The sequence below is a fragment of the Coregonus clupeaformis genome, chromosome 37 (assembly GCF_020615455.1).
Source record: "Coregonus clupeaformis isolate EN_2021a chromosome 37, ASM2061545v1, whole genome shotgun sequence".
In the NCBI taxonomy this organism is placed as follows: domain Eukaryota; kingdom Metazoa; phylum Chordata; class Actinopteri; order Salmoniformes; family Salmonidae; genus Coregonus; species Coregonus clupeaformis.
Window position 1 is genome coordinate 26498468 of NC_059228.1, and position 12354 is coordinate 26510821.

Consider the following 12354-nt stretch of genomic DNA (forward strand, 5'->3'; position numbering starts at 1 on the left):
CACGTCCATGTGTTTGATGCCATTCCATTAGCTCCGTTCCAGCCATTATTGTGAGCCGTCCTCCCCTTGGCAGCATCCACTGCCTCCGACCCTTGATAGCCAGTGACTGATTCAGACCAGGGGAACTAGGTAAGTTCCATTATCTGAGCAATCACAGACTTGAATTGCTCAGAACCAGAGGGAGAAGAGAAAACTAGCAGACACTACTGGTGCGTGAGGAGCAGTTACCAAGGAGCAGTTACCAAGGAGCAGTTACCAAGGAGCAGTTACCAATAGTTACCAATGACTGTCTTATATCAGTGGATTCATCTTGTTTATTGCCAGTGAATTATTTAAGTTGGGGGGATGTGGATGTGTATGTGTGTGTGTGCAGGGGGTATATGGTGGCGGTAGTGGTTGTATGTAGGCGGGGTGGTAGGGGGTGGGTGACAGAGGGGTTTGGTGAGCGGTTGCCGCGGTCTTGCAGTGTCCTGGGGGCTCGGGGGTTTGAATGTCAGTTTCTCTAATAACAGGAATCGGTGAAAAGGTCAGCCTCAGTCGCCTGACCAGCGCGCTGTGGGAGGGTGGTGGGAATGGATTCTGCCACGCTAGGGGCGGAAATTGATTGTCTAGCGGAGGGAGAGGAAATGAGGAGAAAAATAAAGATGGAGAGCTGGTGAGCGTGGAGCGCAGGAAAAAGAGAGGGAGTAGGAGGAGGGTGTCAGGGCCAGGTTCAGATATGCATGTCTGCTTTTTAAATGATCGTCTCTCCTTTATTACTCTACTCTCTCAGTCTGTCTCCATCTCTCCGTCCTTCTGTCGTTCAGCATACAGGTACCTGTCCAAGGACACTGCCTACACACACGCACACAGAATCAGGAAATACATCTACTGTATATTTAATTAAAGAACTTCATATTGCATATAATTTCCAAATCCCCTTCAGTTATTTTCTGAATTGAATAAATATAATGAAAAGCAGGCCCAGGTCAATTGTATTACTCTCTGTCATAGGTGATGAGCTGGCTGGTTATAGGTGCTTGGGGGCTTGTACTGGTTGCTGGTCATCATCAAATGCAGCCATCTCTGTCCCTCTTCGCTCACCTCCCTTCATCACCCCACCCTCTCCCACTACCTCTGTAAGTACTATCCTTCCATCCTTTCCCCCGAGTCTATCTCTCCCAGTCATAAAGCCCTGTGGGTCAGATTACAGCAGAGCTGTGTGGCTGGAGCAGGTCAAGTGCTCTTTACAAGGTCAACACCACCGGAACACTCTGAGCCAGGATGGGGGAGGGGGAGATAAGGGGACAGAGAGGGGGGAGAGAAGCTTAACCTAGTGTGCTCTTCACCCCGTACCAACCAGATCCAACACAGGACCAGCAGGCCACTGACACACAATCTATCATCTACACCTTCCTCTGACTATACATAGAAGAGGGAAGAGAGAGGTAAAGAGGGAAATATATATACACTATATATACAAAAGTATGTGGACACCCCTTCAAATTAGTGGATTCGGCTATTTCAGTCACACCAGTTGCTGACAGGTGTATAAAATAAAACGTTGTCAGTTGAATGGCCTTACTGAAGAGCTCAATGACTTTCAACGTGGCACCGTCATAGGATGCCACCTTTCCAACAAGTCAGTTCGTCAAATATATATATATATATATATATATATATATATATATATATATATATACAGTGCATTCGGAAAGTATTCAGACCCCTTGACTTTATCCACATTTTGTTAGGTTACAGCCTTATTCTAAAATTGACTCAATAGTTTTTTTTCTCCTCATCAATCTACCCAAAAAGACTCCCCAAATACAGGTGTGCCAAGCTTGTACACAGTAAAAACAGAAGTGTTAATTTAACTCCTATCGAGTTGAATTTAACTCTGTTTCAGATAACATTTGGTCCCACTCAAAATCAGTGTAAAATGTACTCTTTGGTCAGTGTAAAACTTTTAGAGTTAATTCTACTCCATATTGTGTAAAAAATAACAATGAAATGTGTCAAAATATTTAACACTGTAGTTTAATCACACTGTTGAGAGTAATATGATTACACTGTATAGAGTTAAGTCAACTACAATTTTACTTTAAAAAATGACACTTTAAAGTGTAATGATATTTACTTTTCATTTCTCTACAGTGTTTTTTTTTTTTTTTATTTAAATCATATGATGTAGTGTTACTGAATTATAGAAATATCAATACTATCAAATAAAACAAAGCACAATAATACAAGATGAGAGCACCCACATTTATTGAAAAAAAAAAGTATAATTTCAATGTCCGTGAATTTACATTGTACACCATTGCCTTGTCTATGACAGAAGTATAACATCATAAAAATGTTCACCAGAGAAAGCAATATGGCACAACAAGGAGAGCTGTGTCATTTCCTCCATATGACCTTTGTATGTCAAAAGGTCTAGGGTAGTGCAGGTTGTCGACATGAAAAAAAACTAAATCATGCTTTGATCTGATCACCTCATATGCATGGAAATGTTCTTGAAAAGTGACTGTAACTAAAGGCACTGTGAGTAGTAACAGTTTTTCACACATTATCAGAACTGACTCAATCTGATAAAACAAGGGCACTTCAGAGTCAACTTCGCCACAGATAACCAAGTGTGGGCGATAAACATACCCATTATGTTTAGCCCAATTAACCTTCATAACCTGAATGCTACTGGGCACTTGCATTGCCAAAGCAATTTCAGAACCTCCTTTTACCATATTTAAAGCCACCATTTTTCCTGGACCAATATCTAACCGACTAAAAGTTGTTGATCTTCGCCAACTATATGCCATATGATTCTGATGCTTTTTTGCCAGCGTTTTGGTAATATTTTTAAACGATTTAAGAAAAAAAAAAAAAAAATTATGTTTGCCTTCATACCTCATACACCAACTATGAAGTACAGGCCCTATTTTCTGGATGCAGCGGGGATAGTGGATAAGAAAATGGTGCTTTGGTAAAAGTTTTTTCTGAGGATACAACTTCTTAAACAGTGTATGGTGATCAACAATCAAATGTTTTAAATATACACATAGACCTTGAGATAACATGGGCGAGAATATAATGTTAATTATTTGCAATAATAAAAGAAGCAGGCCCCAGTGTTGGTCAGTAGAAGTTACCAAATCTCCAAAGATAAGAGGAACATTCCTAAGTAAGCACCAGGACTGAATTGCATTCAGTCCCAGATCATTAGATCCTTCACTTAAATTAACAGTCACAGGCCTGTTATTTCTCTCTGTGAAACCATAATCAAAACTTTGTATTCTTGAATGTATTTCTCCTGATGTAACATGTTTTTCATTCAAATACAGAAATAATAACTTCAATTCGTACTGGCCAACCCCTTCTAACACATCATGCATCACATCAACTGAGAAGTTCTCAGTTGTGTGAAAATACCTCAATGAATTTAATATGCATGACCTTTTCACACCAAAAACATACGGAAGGGATGGATTACAAGCCATTTCTTGACAGTGAGCAGTATGCATATCTTTGGTGCGTAAAACTATTTTGGAAGAATCTTCAGAGAATTCTGTTTGAAAGTCCTCCTTTTCTGCTAAACAGAACCTGCAACAGTACCTTGCACTGAAAGACTCCACCAGACCAAACAAACTATGCAAACCCAAATTATCACCTGTTACCTGTACTACAGTGCCAACGCACATAACCACTGTATAATGGAATCTCAATACCATCGCTCTCTAACACTTTAATGTCTCGAACAATGGGAGCAAAAATTTCACTAAAACCATATCGTTTAACATCTTGAGTATGAAATAAGGCGCACAGGTGTATGTTAGCCAAAAAAGAATTCCATTTTGGAGAGAAGTTTCTAAAGTAAAATATACTCCACCCAATTTATGAATACCCGCTTGGAACCCAATGGGTTGGCGACCTCAAAATCATCATAGAACATCTGGACCTGTATTGTCTGCTTCTCCAGTTGAGAACAGGGGGTGACTTTTAAAAAAGATCCATCACAAATATCTCTCAGTCTAGAGTTGCTGGTAGCTGAGCTTTGCAACATTTCTGCAAAATACTGACTTTTAAATATTGACTGCAGTGTAGATAAAATTGGAATATACATGAATTTATCTTGAACTACTACCTGATCATATGTTCCAGTCTTTTTATTTCGTCTTGTGTCAAATCTTGAACCAATCACACATTCAACTGGTTCTACTATTTCCCACTTGGCAGTCATAAATTTTGATCGCTTGTATTCGAATTTAGAACTGTGAAAGGATTCTCTAACCCCTCAAAACACGCCTCAACTTTCTTGCACATTTCTGTTTCTCTTTCATTACTAAATACATGCTTTATCACTGTTTCTTTAGCATGCTGATGAATATCTTGAACAATCTCTTCCATGGAAATCACTACAGTATTTACTGTACTTTGACCAACACCTGCTGCCTTTAGATCAGAAATAACAGCTGCACAACTATTTACAATGTATGGCGAAGATAACTCTGACTCAGCCTCTAAACATTCAGTCGACACTTCAACATGAGAAATATTACTGGTGTTGACGGTACTTTGAGGGTCTGAAAGATCATCTTCTATAGAATCTACTAAACTTTCTCCGTGGCACTTGTTAAGATGTTTTCTAAAACCAGAAAAGCTACCAAAAGAACGTGAGCATCCTTCTTGACCACATTTCAGAAAAAGAGTCCTGCCTGTACATAGCCCATGAATTATCTTAAGGTGCTTAACAAGGTTGTTTGGACTTCCATGGTCACTTTTGCAAAGAAAACACTTCATAGTTTTATCTCAACTAACGCACCATTCTTGCTCGGCAACTCAGCAACTCTAGGAGTCTCCTTTGTTTCCCCATGTCGATGTTATAGATGGTTGTTTGCACAAAAGTGAAAAAGCTGCTCAAGGAAGAACTGTATGACGACCAAATACGTAATGGGCTTTAAAGACTTCGCCAAAAGCTCCTACTGAACCTGTTGCCTTGCATGGAAGAGCATGCTTGTCAACCACAATGAAGTAGGAGTGAATGCTGCTCTGTGTGGATCCCTGGGCGAGAAGGTAGGGCTGACTGCTTTGGGTGATGTTGTCAAGATGCTGCTGCACACTGGTTCCAACCTACAAAAAAACACATTCAACAGAATTGTTTTGGTGACTAACCTCTGACAATAGATAAGATCACCTCAAACTGTGCACAAGATTGAGATGATGGAATATATATTTTAAACAACTGTTAAGCATACCTTTTGAAATCTGATGAGCTGATCTACAGCTTGATATGCAGACATCTTTCCGGCCTCTTTCTACCTTGTGCAGATGGTGGTAGCAAATGTAGCAGCAGCAAGATGGCAGACATGTCACTGTCCCAGCCTACAAATAAGTAAATAAAAACCTGGTTAACATTGTGCCGTAGCATAACATTCTTATTCACAACTTGCACCATTATGGACATATAATGCACACCTACATTATCCACATAAAAAGTAAAACAGTTCATTCATACCATTCTCAACTTCAGCAGCTGACTCAGCATTCGCATCAAATCCAAGAGTTCTGTGGTGGATACAAGTCCATGGCTTTCCTTTATTACTTTTGCTTTGAAAGTGGTTGGCCACTTCTCCAAGAATTTGTTGGCTGTGGCCTCACCAAACAGAAGTCTGAAATCTTGTTCTATCTGCAATGTAACACACAAAGACAGAAATAATGAGTGTTACCTTATTCTTCATTGGATATTTTTGGTGATGCAGTGAATTAAGTTGTCATAGCAGTCCTGGTGTGTCCAGAAATCTTGGGAAGACCGAGAAGACATCTGATGATTTGGCTTCATCGTTGACCATTGCTTGCCGATATATGAAGGTCATTTTCATCTTCTCACGGACAGTGTTTTCATCAGCAGAGTGTCTCAAAACAGCAATAGCTGCTTCCACATCCTCATCAGATGGCTCTCTGTCATAGGTGAAGGGCTGACGATCACGGCCTGGCCCACCAACTTAAGACAAAATACAGTGTTAAGAAATCCTTTCTGTACAATTCACAGGTCACCATTATAATTACATGTCACTGATCAGAAAACATACCTTTAGGAGATTTGGCTGACTGAGGCACCTCTTTCCTCTGCTGTTTTTCTTTGTATGGTCTTCAATCGCCATGCAAGGTATCCGGAACCACTCTCCCGGATCGTAGTAATGATCCTATATTATTATAAATAAATTATAAAGGAGTACTATTCCCATTTCATAGAGTGAATATGTGCATAATGTTGCAATAACCCCATTTACTTACATATCCATGTTGTGAGTATGGGTCTTCTAGATAGGGAAACAAAGCTACTATCCCCTGTGCATACATCACTCTGACACTTTTGGGGGGGGATGTCCTAGCATATGAATTCAAAGTTAAAATCACACTGAATTGATATTGCACAACACATTTTACATAATTAATAACCGGAAAATAATAACAATGTTTCTTTACAGCCCATCTATATGCTTAATGTTTACCCATGTGTTTCTGTCATCTCAGCAGCAAGTATGTTGATCATCTGTCTTCTGGTGGCATCTGTCAGAGATTTGGTTTTTCCATACTCTTGCATAATGCGTTCACCACCAGGCTTTGATGTTAGGATTTTTTCAATCAGCTATAGGTGGAAAGAAATGTGCTTTCCGTAATTGTAAAACAATATGTAATGCTGTCACATGATGAAACAACATTCAGATTGGACTTAACAGCAATGTTCACCACTTACTGCTTTTGCCTCATAGTTTATGTGGCATGGCCTTTAGGCTGGCTTCCTTCGCCAGCCGCTACTTCTTCAACATCGTCACACACAGTGAAATTCAGAATGATGGTGTCATCAGATGTACCCGAGCATGATGATGAATGAGAGGTATCTGTTCATTATGAAATTTGTGCAAAACATAGAAACATATTACAATAAACTGTTATTTTTAAGACAATAAAGGTTCTCATTCTGGCCTTTAAACTAAAAAAACTAATTGAATGAATGAATACCAAGTCCATTGCCCAGCATGATTCTGAAAGTTCCAGGTGACTCCTTTACTAATTCTTCAAAAACATCTGAGTCAACTTCTGTGTCAGACTGGTCATACACCTTAATGTCTGGCTTTCTGCTTTCTGGTATGTTGAATTTTAGACACACTGTTAAAAAAAGAAGAAAAAAAGAAAAACATGCATTCCCTTCTCACAAGAATCCAAGTTCATACTTAAGGTTGCCTCATGTGTTCACAAAATGATGAAAGACAAGGATCTGCACCTGATTTTATGTTACTGAAAATATAAAGCACAGCAGAAATGACTATAGACCTAAATAGATATCATAAGATAATAGCTTTAATGCTGTATTATTTTGTCATTAGGGTGATATGTATTGCTTTAACCTATTATACCTACCTTCTTTCAAGAAAGCATTGAATGTCAGCTCAGACAGCTTGACGTATTTCTGCTCTTCCCCGAGCTGAACACGCAACAGCATTTTGCCTCTGTTAACAAAGAAAATATATATTCAAAATCATCATTTAGTGCTGGTTCAACTAAGCGTTAGCTAACTATCCATTTATCTCAGTAGTACTAGCTACGCAATGCACTATGCATTACTTAGACGTTACACTGCAATTACAAAGGCTGAAGTAGACAAAGTTGTGCTGGTTGAATATAACGTTAAGCTGCCATTTTCTGCAGCAAATGGGTGTAGGCTAGTTCAAGTTTAGAGGCACATTGTCCCATTAGCTACCAAATAACTAACTATGTGTCAAAGTTAGCTAGCTCATTAGCCATTTTAGTTCGAACAGTAGCTAACCATTAAAATGGTTAAGCAATGTTAAACAAACCCGTCATGCAAATCAGTGATCTAAGTTATCGTTTTATAACACCAACATTAGCTGGCTAACTATCAGAAGCATGCTAACATTACCGTTATATATAGCTTTATAAAAAACAGTTAACGTTAGTGTAAGGAAGCCTGGGAAGCTATACAATAACGTTAGCTAACAATACTATCTGTATAAATGTTTTGTTGTTAGCGAACGTTATTTTACGTATTACCATTCTGACAAACTTCATTCGTGAAAATATTGCAACACAAAGAAAGACAGTTACCGATACTGATTGCAAGCTAGCTAACCGCATGACAAGCACAATCTGCGCTCATGCCAAACGGTGGTGTCCTTCAAACGAACTGATTAGCTAAGTTAACGTTACCTATTTTTAGCCATATGAAACAGCAAGCCATTCACAAAAATATCAAACATATTCCATGGGTATATCATATAACAGTTATTACTGTCAACCATCTGAACTTACAAGCTAATTTAGCTGGCTGATGACGCAGGTCACTGCAAGGGGGACCGCCGCATGGAACTCGGGGAACCAAAAATATGACCTTGACATCAGCACAACTCTAAAATTATGTAAAGTTAAAAATACCGGTTTGGTGTTGAAAAAACGGGATGTAACTTACCTAGCAATATCTGTGGCCTAGCTACTCCTTTCGCAATCTTCCTCCACCAACGTGACGTGCAAACTTCAGCAAAGCAGAGTGGCGGGTATTCATCACTGCTGTAGAGTTGAAATTGTCACTGCGTATCTGCAGATTTTTACACTCACTTTTAACTCCACTGATAGAGCAACTTTACTCTCAAAAATGTTGAAAATACTCTATCTGGGTTAAAATAACTTTACTCTGAAATATTAACACCCCATTTTTTACTGTGTAGCGTCATACCCAAGAAGACTGGAGCCTGTAATCGCTGCCGAAGGTGCTTCAACAAAGTCAGTAAAGGGTCTGAATACTTATGTAAATAAGGTATTTCTAATACATTTGCAAAAAAAATCAAAAAACCTGTTTTCACTTTTCCATTATGGGGTAATGTGTGTAGATTGCTGAGTATTCTTATTTTTTAATCCATTTTAGAATAAGGCTGTAACGTAACAAAATGTCGAAAAAGTCAAGGGGTCTGAATACTTTCTGAAGGCATTGTATATACAGAAAGCGATGGAAAAAGAGAAAGAACGGTAAAGAGAAAGGTGAAAAGAGAAAGAGAGCGGTGAATATGACTAAATAGAGAGAAAAAGAAGCAGCTATGACAGTCGTCACATATTACACCGTTAAATAATTCAGATAAAAGGAGAAGCTAGAAGAAAGAGCTGAGTTAACTGTGAGCCGGCGAGCCTGGTCATTAAGTCCTTCCCTTAGTTCCCATATCAATACATTAGCCAAGACAAGCCACATGTATTTTACATGTTCTTCTCAGCCTCGGATTGATCTGGGCATAATGATGTCCTTTGTTTCCTTCCTTCCGTCGGGAAGGGTTGGGATACTGTGTGTGTGGAGTCTGTATGTGTGTGTGTGTGAATGGGTGTGTGTGGCTGGTGTGTGTGAAGGGGTCAGGCAACAGACGGTAAGGTAAAAGGCCTGCTAGCTATCCTCAGGTCACACCCCTGACCTGAAATGGTCTGTAAAGCCATGAGTTCCTGAGTGTGTGTTTATGTGTGAGTGACAAAGGGCAGCTGTCCCTCTTAGACTCCCTTCATTCCCTGACTCTGTTCCATCTCCATACTGATGACTCAAATCACTGGCCTGGCATCATCTCATCCATTAGACCAATCTGTCTTTTTGTTTATTGTATGACTGTATAGTACCTACACACAATCTCAGCTGGTTAAATACTGGAGTAGTTGTGGTATAGGATTGTTTTTCCGTTTTCCTGGCTGACCAAGTGTGTGTGTGTCCAGAGCTGGGTCACTGAGGGCCTGGTGATTATCTGTTCTGGAATCTGAGGGTTCACTGCCATGGTCACTCTGAGATGAGCCGGTTGAGTGAACGGCTTTTAGAAGCACCGCAAGGCCATGGCATTACCACACACACACACACGTCGGCACAGACGCACACACACATGCCGACGCACGCACAGACTCACACAGAGGCACACACACACACACACATACACACACACACACACACACACACACACACACACAGCTATTACCGGTAACTCACTCTAAGCCACATGACACCACTCTCTCTCTCCCTCTCTCCCTCCCCTCCCGGAGGACCTGAGGCCTAGGACCATGCCTCAGGACTACCTGGCTGGATGACTCCTTGCTGTCCCCAGTCCACCTGGTCGGGTTGCTGCTCCAGTTTCAACTGTTCTGCCTGCGGCTATGGAACCCTGACCTGTTCACTGGACGTGCTACCTTGTCCCAGACCTGCTGTTTTCAACTCTCTCTCTCTACCGCACCTGCTATTTCAAACTCTAAATGCCCGGCTATGAAAAGCTAAGTGACATTTACTCCTGATGTACTGACCTGTTGCAACCTCTACAACCACTGTGATTATTATTTGACCCTGCTGGTCATCTATGAACGTTTGAACATCTTGGCCTTAATGGCCATGTACTGTTATAATCTCCACCCGGCACAGCCAGAAGGGGACTGGCCACCCCTCAGAGCCTGGTTCCTCTCTAGGTTTCTTCCTAGGTTTCTGCCTTTCTAGGGAGTTTTTCCTAGCCACCGTGCTTCTTCATCTGCATTGCTTGCAGTTTGGGGTTTTAGGCTGGGTTTCTGTATAGCACTTTATGATGTCTGCTGATGTAAAAAATGTGATTGATTGATTGACTAATTTTCTGGTCTCTCTCTCCCTCACTCTTTTTCTCTCTTCTGTCCTCTCCCTCTCCATCTCCCCCTTCCCCCTCTCCCCTTCTCCCTCCCACTCTCTCTCCCCTTCCCCTCTCCCTGGCTCTCTGTAGTACCCTTGCTGAGGTCTGACAAGGTTATGGCAGTGTGTTCAGTGAGTATCTATTGATTTCCTCCACCACAGATCCCTGCAGCCAGGGGGGGATTTGCTGCTTCAGATAACACTCTGTCTTTATTCTTTATAACTGCAGCCCCCTCTGTTCTCCCCTGCACCCCACCTGCCCCCCTCCCCTTCAGCCATGTCCCATCGCTACCCTCGGGGTGAGAGGTGGGGGGTGGATTGTCACACTTTCCTCCTCTCTCTCCTTCTCTCATCCATACGTCCAGGCCCCCTGTCCCTTGTTAACGACCCGGCAACCAGCCTGTCACTGACGGCCGGGGCTGTCCTCTCTCTCTCTCTCTCTCTCTCTCTCTCTCTCTCTCTCTCTCTCTCTCTCTCTCTCTCTCTCTCTCTCTCTCCTTCCCACTCTCTCTGTCTTTCCCTCTCCTCTGCTTGTGGACCATGTAACAGAAAAACAGAAAGAGTGAGGTGCAAACTCAAAAATTCCAAAAAGAGTTGTCAGTACATGCCTATGAATGTATGAAAATAGTCAATAAACAAAATGTATATTATTCTCAAATTTGATACCCTCAAATATGTCTTGTTTCCATAAAAGCAGTTTCTGTAATGCAATTGTTTTAGTCATGGTTTTGGCTGATTCACTTTTGGTAGGGAAATCAGCTTTGATTGGGGGGTGGGGGTTTGAGTCTGTGAGCGTTGGACCCCAGACAGACAGAGGCGTGAGTGGCGCTGTGCCAAAGCCAATAAGAGGCGGCATTAGAAGCCAGAGGGAGATATTCATGCATTATTCATCATTAACCAAAATAATCCTGAGAATGGTGGAGGTGGATTATATGTAGTACTATGTTATAATATGTAATAATATGTAGTACTAAGGTTGCAGTATTCCATTTATGGAGATTGCTAGTTCTGTTCTGTTCTGTGGTAATTAGTATTTTGTTTATGTGTGATTCAGTGTCTGTGATACTGTGACACTCTGGCTCTAGGACTTTTGTATGTGAGCTAGAGTGTATGTTGTTTTGTTGGGGATTTGGGTGTTTTTCTATGTTGGTAGTTCTGTCGGGTGTATTTTTATGTTTGCAGGTCTGTGGGTTGTTTTTCTAGGTGGTTGTATGTTGTAGTCAATGACTCCCAATCGGAGGTAACGAGTGTCAGCTGTCGGCTCGTTATCTCTGATTGGGAGCCATATTTAAACTGTCAGTTTTCACCTTTGTTTTGTGGGTTATTGTTCCAAGTTAAGGTATTGTTCCAGTGTTGTATGTTCTGTCGGTGTCACAGAGGACTTCACGTATCGTCATTTGTTGTTTTTTCGTGGTTGCTTTAATTAAATAAAGTCATCATGTTCACTCCACGCGCTGCGTATTGGTCCGCTCCTTCAGACGATCGTGACAGATACTCTGGGTACAGAGGGCACAATATAGGCACCGTCAGGGTGTGAAGGGAGTGAGCGAAAGAAAAGGACAATAAAGTGGTACAATAAAGATGCTTATTGAAGAGGAATTCACACAATTAATGTGTGAAAAAATCTGATATATCATGTTGAAAGCTGGAACTCAATCCATGAATAAGATCATTTTATTTTATAAATCATG

General features: G+C 40.9%; 2 long non-coding RNA genes across 3 annotated transcripts; both read right to left on the bottom strand.

Moving 5' to 3' along the window:
* Positions 1-6163: 6163 nt before the first annotated feature.
* On the bottom strand, positions 6164-6771 carry LOC121553435. The gene is made up of 4 exons (XR_005997531.2): positions 6737-6771; positions 6492-6628; positions 6274-6367; positions 6164-6182 (listed from the first exon to the last, which is right to left on the bottom strand). It is a non-coding gene; the product is annotated as an uncharacterized LOC121553435 (long non-coding RNA).
* A 3-nt stretch (positions 6772-6774) lies between these two features.
* LOC123482738 lies at positions 6775-8496 on the bottom strand. 2 transcript variants are annotated; one of them, XR_006657908.1, is made up of 4 exons: positions 8468-8496; positions 7402-7490; positions 7003-7149; positions 6775-6881 (listed from the first exon to the last, which is right to left on the bottom strand). It is a non-coding gene; the product is annotated as an uncharacterized LOC123482738 (long non-coding RNA). The 2 variants fall into 2 exon arrangements; XR_006657907.1 differs by lacking the exon at positions 8468-8496 and having other exon boundaries at positions 7402-8039.
* Between the last annotated feature and the right edge of the window lie 3858 nt (positions 8497-12354).